Raw genomic sequence first — 9996 nt, 5'->3', positions numbered from 1 at the left:
CCGGCTGGGGATGTAAAACTTATGTACGACGTGTTCGCAAGGAAGCAACAATAGATAGACATTTTTCTCCGCACACCCGCCCGGCATGCAAAATAATTCTTATTCATGGTGCCCTTGGTGCAAACTTGTGCTTCATATTCTTGCGATGCATGTAGGCCCTTCCATCATATCTCTACATCTTGGAACACCCCGCAGGTTTCTCGCGTGGAATTTAGTGGTACGAGCGAAACAACCCACGCGCGCGTAAAATCGCAATCGTTCGTTATCAACGTGAGTATCGCAAATATCGGCGCTGTACACGAAGATGATAATCTGATTGATTTCGTGGGAATTGTTAAAGCAGATTAAGAAGCAATGCCGTCGAGGGTGCAGTACGAACTCCAAGAAAGTTTCATCGAGAAACCACGATGCTATTCTTGGTTTCTTGATAAAATATAGCGCCGAGTTTAATGAAATTTCAGAACTAATTCTCGCGAGTGCAATTTTAATTACCACCAATCCCAAAGCGGCTGCAGGTTCGCACGATAAATCGCGAAAGAAACGCGACAGAGCTCCTCGTATCCATTAACGAGTTAAGAGTTGTAACACTTTCGATGTTTCCGTATCGAACGTCTGCGAGGGAGTGATCGAGCATGCTCGTGGAAAAAATACGGTCAATTGAATTTCGTTTGTGGAACGAAAATGGTTATACGGCTCTGCCAATCAAGCGCCAAAAATCGGTCGCGCTTTGTAAACGAGGATTAATCTCTTTGAAGAGCAAATAGAGCCAGGAACCGCGATCTTTTATTTACGCTTATCGATCCCATAAAAACGACTGTTTCTGCGGTGGGCATTAATTTCCCACTGGACCGCTTGCAGCTTCAGAGAACACTTTACAACGCGACGAGGTCCCTGTATCTTTCTACAAAAGACAGAACGTGTACCACGCGTATAAACTTTGGAAAAAAAAAAGGAAAACCGAAGAGAAGAGATACTGCAAATATGTACCCCCATAGACTATTTCAAAAGTAAACTTCTGAAAAAACGTATATTCGAAACGTGAGGCCAGCTGAAATTTTAGCTTATTATTCTGGTTTTTATACGCGTGGCATATCGTATGTACTGTCATCAGAGCGATGGTATCATAGTAAAGACCTACCGGAAAGCCAGCGTATCCGTGTAATGACACCAGCGTATCCGCTGAGTCATGAAAATCCTTTCATGTTGCTCCACAAGAGTCGTTGTTACATTGCTGCGTAAGCAGGAAAAATTTGGTCGGTGACCATAAAAAGATGAAATAGGAGTTCGCGTGAACGGAGGCTTTCCTCTCGTCGCGCGATTCATAGTTTGATTCCCAGCACGCAGGATCCTTCTCCGGGGACTGGGATCCTTTCGAGACAGAGGAGCGTGATTCCGGTACGCGCGGGAACGAATGCAAAGACATAGATTGCCCCTGGACCAGCGATTCCTCTCACGGAGGACGTTCTATCAGAAAAATATGGCTGGGAGTAGGTGTAAATACGCCTGAACCATCCCCCACGAACGTTTGTTGCAGTCACCTTTGTCCCTTCCGCCAGATAGCTCCGGGCTACTTGACAGTCTCACGATTCTACCCCTCGTAGCTTCCAACCCTGTTCTCTGCTCTATTCATCCTACCGTACCACATCGATCGCGCGACGCTTGTCTCTTCGAACGACGTTCGTATTAGTTTCAATTCCTCGCCACTTAAAATTTCGATACAGGACCGAAGGAATTTATCTGGTAATAAAATTGTTACGCGGATCCGTTGCGTAAATCGGGGATGAATCGAATCGAATCGTCGCCGGGAATGCGATAAAGACGTCGTACGGTTTTATAGAAAACTAGAGTGAAACGGTCGCTTACGCGACGCAAAGCGTTGATATACAAGCTCTTCAGCGAACTTTCATCTCTGTTCAAAAGTTTTGCGACCCATTTAAACATGAACCTGTTGCATACATCAAAGTAACCAACTATCAATGGCTCTCCGTGTAATCTACACTCTGTTTTGTCAAGTTTACAGTTTCATTGTTTTTAAAACAACGCTGTTTTAAAAAAGAACCGGGAGCACAGCTCTACAGCGGCCCTCGCTTTGTCTCTGTAGAATTTTTAAAGCTTCGCTGCTTCCATCCTGTTCCCACAGTCAGACACATCCACTTAAAGTTCAGCTCGTGCGCGCTGATCGCTGACAGAACGAGAAATCTGTTTTTTTTTTAAACCATTATTACCGACGAGTTCACATAATTCAGGAAAAGAGTAAATCGCGATGTTTATATCATCTAACGTTAACGAGACAAGTTTGTTTAATCAGCAAGTACTACAGATTCGAGGTAACTAATCGTGTAAGTAGTACGAACCGCTATATAGTCAGACGGAGGCTTTCATCGTACATGAACGTAATTTTCTCTTTGACTTTTAAGGCAATTAGCTTGAGAAACATTTCTGAAGCATTACCTGATAATAATTTGTAATAAAATGAACATTTTATCACTTGTATGGATTTTAAAACACTGAACGAAGTTAGCTAATTATGCAGCGTAAAATTATTAATTTTGCATGCAATTTTAGGTCACGTAATATACAATAAAGTCACGTAATTCATCCAATATACCGATGCATCGGATTATAGGGACCCGTGAAACTTTGGCTAATCCAGAAACTACAAAATTAAATACGGAATAGTTTAAATTCCACCGCATCGATACTTGGGGACAGAATTAATAAGGAAAGCCTGAGTTATCGGGTCGCGGCTGCGAATGATACTGCTTAAAATTTTCCACTTGTTTTGTATTGAAATTATTAAGCAATTCCCGGAAAATTTTATCCCGATCACGTAGCCTCGCGATCCGTTTTCAGAAAAATATAACAGGCGAAACGAGCCACGCTGTAAGTTACCACGATGAGCGATGGTGCACGTACTTTCACGGTGTCATCCTCACTTATCGTCGTGTTCACCGTACCGACATATTTTACGTATACGGCCAATAATACGTGTAAAATCGTAGTATGTGTGTGTACACTCAACTGCAAAAGTATTTACGGCATTCTGCGGGAAATTTCAAACATATCCGATAACTTCCTAACAATTAGCACTGTGATAGGTTTCCACGTAACAAGTTCTCATCGAATTCGCTGTGAAAGTGTTCTCAGTACTCTTCGGAATTTCATTCGTTATTTTTGACAAAATTTCAAGTTCGAAAGCGCAGAGCTTCATTCCTAGCCTCCCACGTTCGCTCAAAGAATTTTAACGGTGACCATACAAGAGCCACTGCGCGCTTCCTCAACGAAGACAAATTCGTAACCAGACGACGAGTGTTTCTGCCCCCGAGTGTACCAAAGGAAACACCAAAAACCCGAGGCTAGTCGCAGGATGCACGTGAGGGGTTGTAAATCGTACGTGACTGAACAGCTGCAACTTCATTAAAGTTTGACGCAGCCAGATTGGAAGACACAAAAGAGTCGCAGCTTCAACTTCCCCCGGTGCTCTGTCTGTGTTAGTAAGCAAGTCGTTACTTTCGGATTCGTGGCCGTGTTCGTAACGCTGGGATAAGTTATAAAGAGGGAAAACGAGAAGTTACGATCGAACAGGAAACGGCAGATGGCACGGGAAACCTAATGTCACAGAAATATCCGCCGAATTCCTTACGCTACATGAAACCACTGTCGTACGAACGTCGATCAACAACGTAGCATTATTGTCGGACTTCCTTCGAAATTTATGTCCCGCGAGTGATAAAGAACAGAGAAGGATCCACCTGCGCGAACATCAATACCTTCGTGTCTGGATGTCAATTCACTTATCGCCTCATTATAATTGGAAATGAATCGATGCAGCCCTCGGAAGATCATGAAATAGTAATGAGAGATGAATGTCGATGGATATCCTACGAGAGGAGGCTTCAGTTTGCACCCAGCAGAGCGAATACATCGTTCTCATCGTATCAGTAATTGTTAGCCGGGACAACGTGAAAACTAACCGCAAATAATGGATCCCGATCCTCTCCGCGATGGCCGTGAAAAGCGAACGGTTCGAAGGGGCGACATTGACGGCGTCGTGATCGTCGTTGCAGCTGCGAGGCGGAAACGCGTTATCTGCATCCGGCTGGTAGAATCCATGAACAGCGGCGGTGTCACTCGGGGGTTCAAAAGCGTCAATTACACTGGGAACACTCGAACGGCGCAGCTTCGCGCTGGCAATCGCCGTCAATAAGCGTAGCCGTGACGAGGACGTTTCCATCTTCGCCGGTCGGACGCGTGACAGTTCCGCGGGGCTAGTTATTGCCGGTCGTTCGACTGAAATTGACTGATGAGATTGATCATCGCGTCGATTACTCGAATATAGATCGCGCGGAGATATCGACGCGCCGATTGTACCTGGAGGATTGATTCTAACTTGGCGCCGATGGAAACTGGCGCTTATAATTCGGGGGAAGCGTCCACGGATCCATGGGAAAATGGTAACGTTCAAGGGGGACGACGAGACCAGCACGGTCGAGGGGACCCATTAAAAATTGAAAACACGCTGCAGCGAAGTTCCTGGTATCGTTTCATTTGTGTAGCAGGGCAAACAAATTTCACGGTAAATTAAGCGTAATTCCACGAGAAGAAAATGATCCTCGCCGGATAGGAAACTTTAGATGGCTTCCTTTATGGTCTTGTTCCTCTTTGACAAAGGAATCAATTGTTAAAACTTCGTATCTTTCTCAGTCCCTTTTTTTCTCTGCTATAGGTAACATTTTTACTTTCTTAGAGTTCCTTGGCAAAAATAGAGAGAAAAGACGAACGAATACCCTCTTAGCCGTATTTTATATTCCATCCCCCGATAGTACTTCGACATCGGTCTCATCGGTGTTTGTCTTTTCTATCCTAAAGAGGATGGATCTGTTTCTGAAGCTTAAGGAACGATGGATAATTGCCTGCGACTCGTGACAAGTTTCCGGGACATTACACTTGCTGGTTCGCCCCCTATGGAATAACAGGAGCCAGTCGGGAGGCAAAGAAGAAAAGTAGGCACGGGAAATCCGTGGAGATTCCTATCAAATTGCACGATACTGGAAGTTTCTCGCGTAATAAGGGAGACTGTATGCATGACTTCTCGCTGGGAAACTTTTAACAAGTACCAAAACGTGCTCCGACGAGAGAAAGAAACCGCTGGCGGATTTGCGAAGCGTTCGAAAACTCGTGAGATACGCGGGAATGTTATTTAACTTACAGGCTGGCCCACCGGAAAGATTCCCGCAGGAGATGGAACGTGGAAAATGTTAAACGGTTTCTGTTTCTCTTTTTTAATTCGCGATCGAGCATCTCACGGAAAAACCTACATTGAAGAGTAACGAGAACTTATTTCTTCATTCTTGGAAGTTAAGCGGACAGAGCGAAGAGTTTAGAGAAACGGCTGAACAATTTTAAATTGAAATCTTTCATCGAAATTTCAATGATCAAATGCTAAAACGTTCCCCAGTTTCCTGCGAGAACTTTAACGACGTGGCCTCTAATACGATACGACTTCAGGAATCGGCGTAATTCACAAATATTGCCGCGCGCGGTGGATCAGCGAACTTCAGACGTGTCAAGTGGGGATTAAAAGTTGTGATCCCCTTAAGAACACACCGAGAAAACAGCTGAATCGTCGAATATCCTGGTTGAACTTAATAATCTAGTACGATCCGCCTTGCCTTAAATGTCCTTATGCCAGGGGAATTGTACTGAAATAACTGAAGTGATCATAACGCTGCCTTGAATACGAGGCGGCGCTCGTTCAAACGGAGCCGCGGATGCGCTCGAGGATATTAGAACCAAACCGTTCCGATGAATAAAACCGTGAAAGAAGAATATGGATAAATCGGAAGAAGAAGTTCCTTTGACTTTTCATACTCCGGTTCTCGTGGTTCATTATTCAGAAAGCGCATTTCGAGCACGCTAACTTCGTGGCGGAATTCATGGCGAGAATTTATTATCCCAATTCGTGAAGCCAAAATACTGCGGCAAATGGCTGACCCTAAAGGGTTTGATCAGACTCGTGGTGGAACTCTTTTAATTAACACGATACTGTAAAGTTACTCACCCGATGACGCGTAGTGTTGATCAAGCAAACGCGGTTTCAAATACTCAATTTGGAGGGCAAAAAGATCGACATAATAATGAGACACGAGAGCTTCAAATTATTTCGTATCCCGTTTTATTGAAACATTTTATTGGAAGTATCGGAGATAATGATTGATTTATAATTTCACGAGCAGTGGACACCGATTACGTTACCAGGCAATCATGTTTCAGAGTAAATAAAGAAACATGAATCTGCAACTGGGCCAACGCGATAATTCATCCGTAATAACGAATCGTACCAATAACTAGCCGCAATTTTCGTTCATCCGAACGGGTACGTAACTCGCGAGTGTCTACGTAACAACACGAATCCCCCATGGTGCATCATCCACATTATACGCACGATTTTACATGAGTCACGTTCCAGGCTGCAAATTAACGTGAACAGACACGGGATGTAATAGAGTGCGTGTGACTCGATCAAAGGCACGGATAATTTTCGATGCTAATTACGCCAACCTGGCGCAGAATGTTTGACGGTGCAACGAGAGTCCACCAGTGAAACCATGCGGAACATGAAACGTGAACTGAGAACTTCCGATGAAACCGAGGGAGTTCTGCTTAAATCCTGGGATCCTTAAATTCTAGATAGACGGCTACGATTAACCGACTTCAAACTAACCTCTAATGAATTTGCGAGAATGGAGACTATTGTGGAGAACGACACGAGCACAGAAACTTTAGTAGCGGGAATTAAAACTGTTTTAAGGACGATTCGATCTCATTTAAAGACATGTTACGACTTAAAATTGAATATAAAAATCAAAAGTGCACGGCAACAGCCAGCAGAGGTGCTCGTAAAGCTATTTTTACAGGCTTTAAATCTTCGGCGGTCGCGTTATTTCGTACCCCGCAGTTTCCTTCGAACCCAATAACTCAGAGTTCGATTTCTTCGCCGGTACGAGGTACGCCCTCGAAACTGTAGATACATTTGTGTGCGAACCACAAACTCACGACGGTATCTCGACACTTCTCCGACACGTTCTAAATTTTAAACGATCCTCTCCCGTTCACTACCCCCTAAATAGTTATCGTTTTTCTTCAAATAGTTTGCTGTGGAGTCGAATCAAAATAAAACTACCGTAGCGACAAACGATTACGAGCTTCGAACATTGCCCACAACCCTGTATCGACAATAATTGCTCGCCGGTTAGCAACATTCATTAAACATGCCTACAATAATTACCGTCAACTACAATCGATGGAAACGCTCCTATTCGTAATCGTCTCAACCTACCAAAGAGCTCTGCAGTTTACCATAAAAAGAGGGGAAAAAGCCTGCGCCTTGCTGCTAACTAATTGCTCTTGAAATTAGCGGAAGGAACGTCGTAATTCCGAACGGGAAGCAGATTTTCGCGAAAGAAAAGCGAAACGGAAACCAGTTCCGGGAAAGAATGAATAGAGCGAAACTAACTGGACGGTGTCCCCTTTTCCCGCAACAGGAATAGAATTGGCGGGTATCGCCGTTTATTTCCCGTCGATTAAACGAAACAATAGCTCGGAATACAGTTGCCGATCGCTACGCTTCACCGGCAATTCCGTACGAATCTCATAGTCCCCAGTTGGAAGCGTTAAATTTTTGATCAAGTGGCCCAGATGGTTGCACAAGGATAAAACTAAACAAGGGATAGGTTTGCGTCGAAATGTCCCTGGTATCGAATAGTTTTCCCAAGAGCGGAGTAACGTACACGATGGAAGAACGATTGGACCATTGTTTCGCAAAGGTAACGAACGAATTATCGATGAAACTGGGATCGTGTGAATAGAAGAATCTTGTACGCGCTGGGTTCATCTTGACATGGTTTATATAGAGACCATAGAGGAAAGCAAGTTTAAATATTCGAGGCGATATTAATAGAGATGTCGGTACAGAAATTGACGCGCGTGTCCCCGCCGGAAGGTCCTAAAACTGGAGCGAACATTTAAAAGAGGGAAGTGTCGAGCACCGTCGAGGGGAGCCCGCTTAGGCGAGCCACTTTCCCCTGCATCAAAGATGAACTATCAAGCCGAGACGAAGTAAAGAATCCGTCGGCAATGTCGTAACAAAATAGTTCACCCTTTGAGCTACGCCCGCCGTAGACTGCACAAAGGCATTATTCAAATGCGCTGCCCGGCACTCGCCCCCGCCCGATCCACAAACGACGTGAGCGGAATTTCCGGCCGTTTTTACCGTGCAACTTCAGATTAAAAGGAATTCATTGAACGTAATAACACATAAATATCTGCCTTAAACCTGGCAGCAATGAAACTCGTGTGATATTCAGTTAGCTTCTTCATATAAAACATCGAACCACCTCCAATATCACTTCTCTCGCATTTTGAAAATACGTATCGCACTGGGTCGCAAAAATATTGGTAGCACCGGCGATCGTTTCGCGGTGAAATATCTGTTCAATTATCGTTTCCGTTTCTGTCAGCGTCTCGGGGATGTTCGCGCAATTGTGACAAACGACGCAGCTGACGTCGCGTCCGAAAGATGTACAAGAGGATTATCGCGGAGGCGCCGATCTTTCATCAGGATTATGGCGCGCGATAAATTCAGAAAAAGAACTGAACGTGATAACGTTACAAGAACGGCTAACCTTCCGCTGGTACGGACTAAGCAGTCTGCCTTTACGGATTTCATTAAGAGGTAAGGAACACGCCGCTTTTCCATTCCCTCGCGTGCCAAACTCCTCGTTCAGACCTCCACTGTCGCGGATACGAGCGCGTTCGCTCTGGGAATAGTCGATCGATCGCGGTGCGACGAATAAAAAGTTGCGTGAGAGTAAATCCCTGTCGAGAGTAGGAATGCCTCTTATTGGTATCGGGGAACATTTAATTGATTCTAACTGTCCCGATAAAATATTGTTCTACGAACGTGCCACCATGGGGCGGTTTGTCGCGAATAAGCCGTTACGAGCTTCCGTTCTTATCGCGTCGGAGGAAGTACTTTTTCACCTGCTGCGGAACGTAAAAAATTGAATACCACAAAGTCAAATTGAGCAAAAATCTTTCTTTACTCTCGAAGGAATTTCAGAATTCTCCTAATGTTCTGTTCGCGAGGAACCGAGGTACACTTTTTTGGGGGATTTATGATTATAGGCAGACTTCGAAGTATTAAGGCTGCGCGTGTTGGGACAGTGTATCGACTCTCTGTTCTTTTTGCGTTGACCGCCTACACGTAACGGGGCTGCATATTTCATAACGAGAACAAGCCCGAGGACGTCGGTCTGACATAGAAAAATGAGAATGGTGCAGTCATTAGCGTGAAACAGAAAAGATCATTTCCGTCCGCGTTCCGTTGCGTCCGCACGGGATATCACGATAACGATGCCGCCTTCTACTTACTGTCTATCTGTCGAATGCTTCCATTCAATTAACGCCTAGTTTTATTTCAACGCAGAAAATATGCAAGCATCCGTGGCTATATCTATTTACTAAATTTAAATCGGATCACAGAGGGAAAGAATTGACATTTTTTTTTTTTAAGTAAATTAATTAAAAGGATGCACGGCGGGAAAAGATTACTGGCATGTACGAAATTAATTTCTCGATGGGGCTCGTTCATGCAAAATCAAACGAGGCGTACGTACGTGGCCTATAATTGGCGAGGAATCGCGCGCATTCGGCCAGAAGGTTTCTTTCCCAGTTAAATGTTGATCGTCGAACTCCTGTTTGGCTCTTTCTAATCGATTACTCGCGTCAATTGGTCCGGCCGAGCGCCTGCGACCAACTTCGAGATGATATCGGGGACCCCTGCCAGCGAATATGACCGAACCTAAGGCCGGGATGTCAACTCGATCGGAAAATCAAGAGTCGCTGTTTTCCTTGGCCAGCCATTACGTCAAACATTCGCGGTCATTCTACGTTTCTACCCAGAAACCAGATTTCGAATTACTGTATGGACTATCG

This window comes from Xylocopa sonorina, chromosome 17, assembly GCF_050948175.1.
Source record: "Xylocopa sonorina isolate GNS202 chromosome 17, iyXylSono1_principal, whole genome shotgun sequence".
NCBI lineage: Eukaryota > Metazoa > Arthropoda > Insecta > Hymenoptera > Apidae > Xylocopa > Xylocopa sonorina.
Note: the sequence above shows the minus strand (reverse complement) of the source record.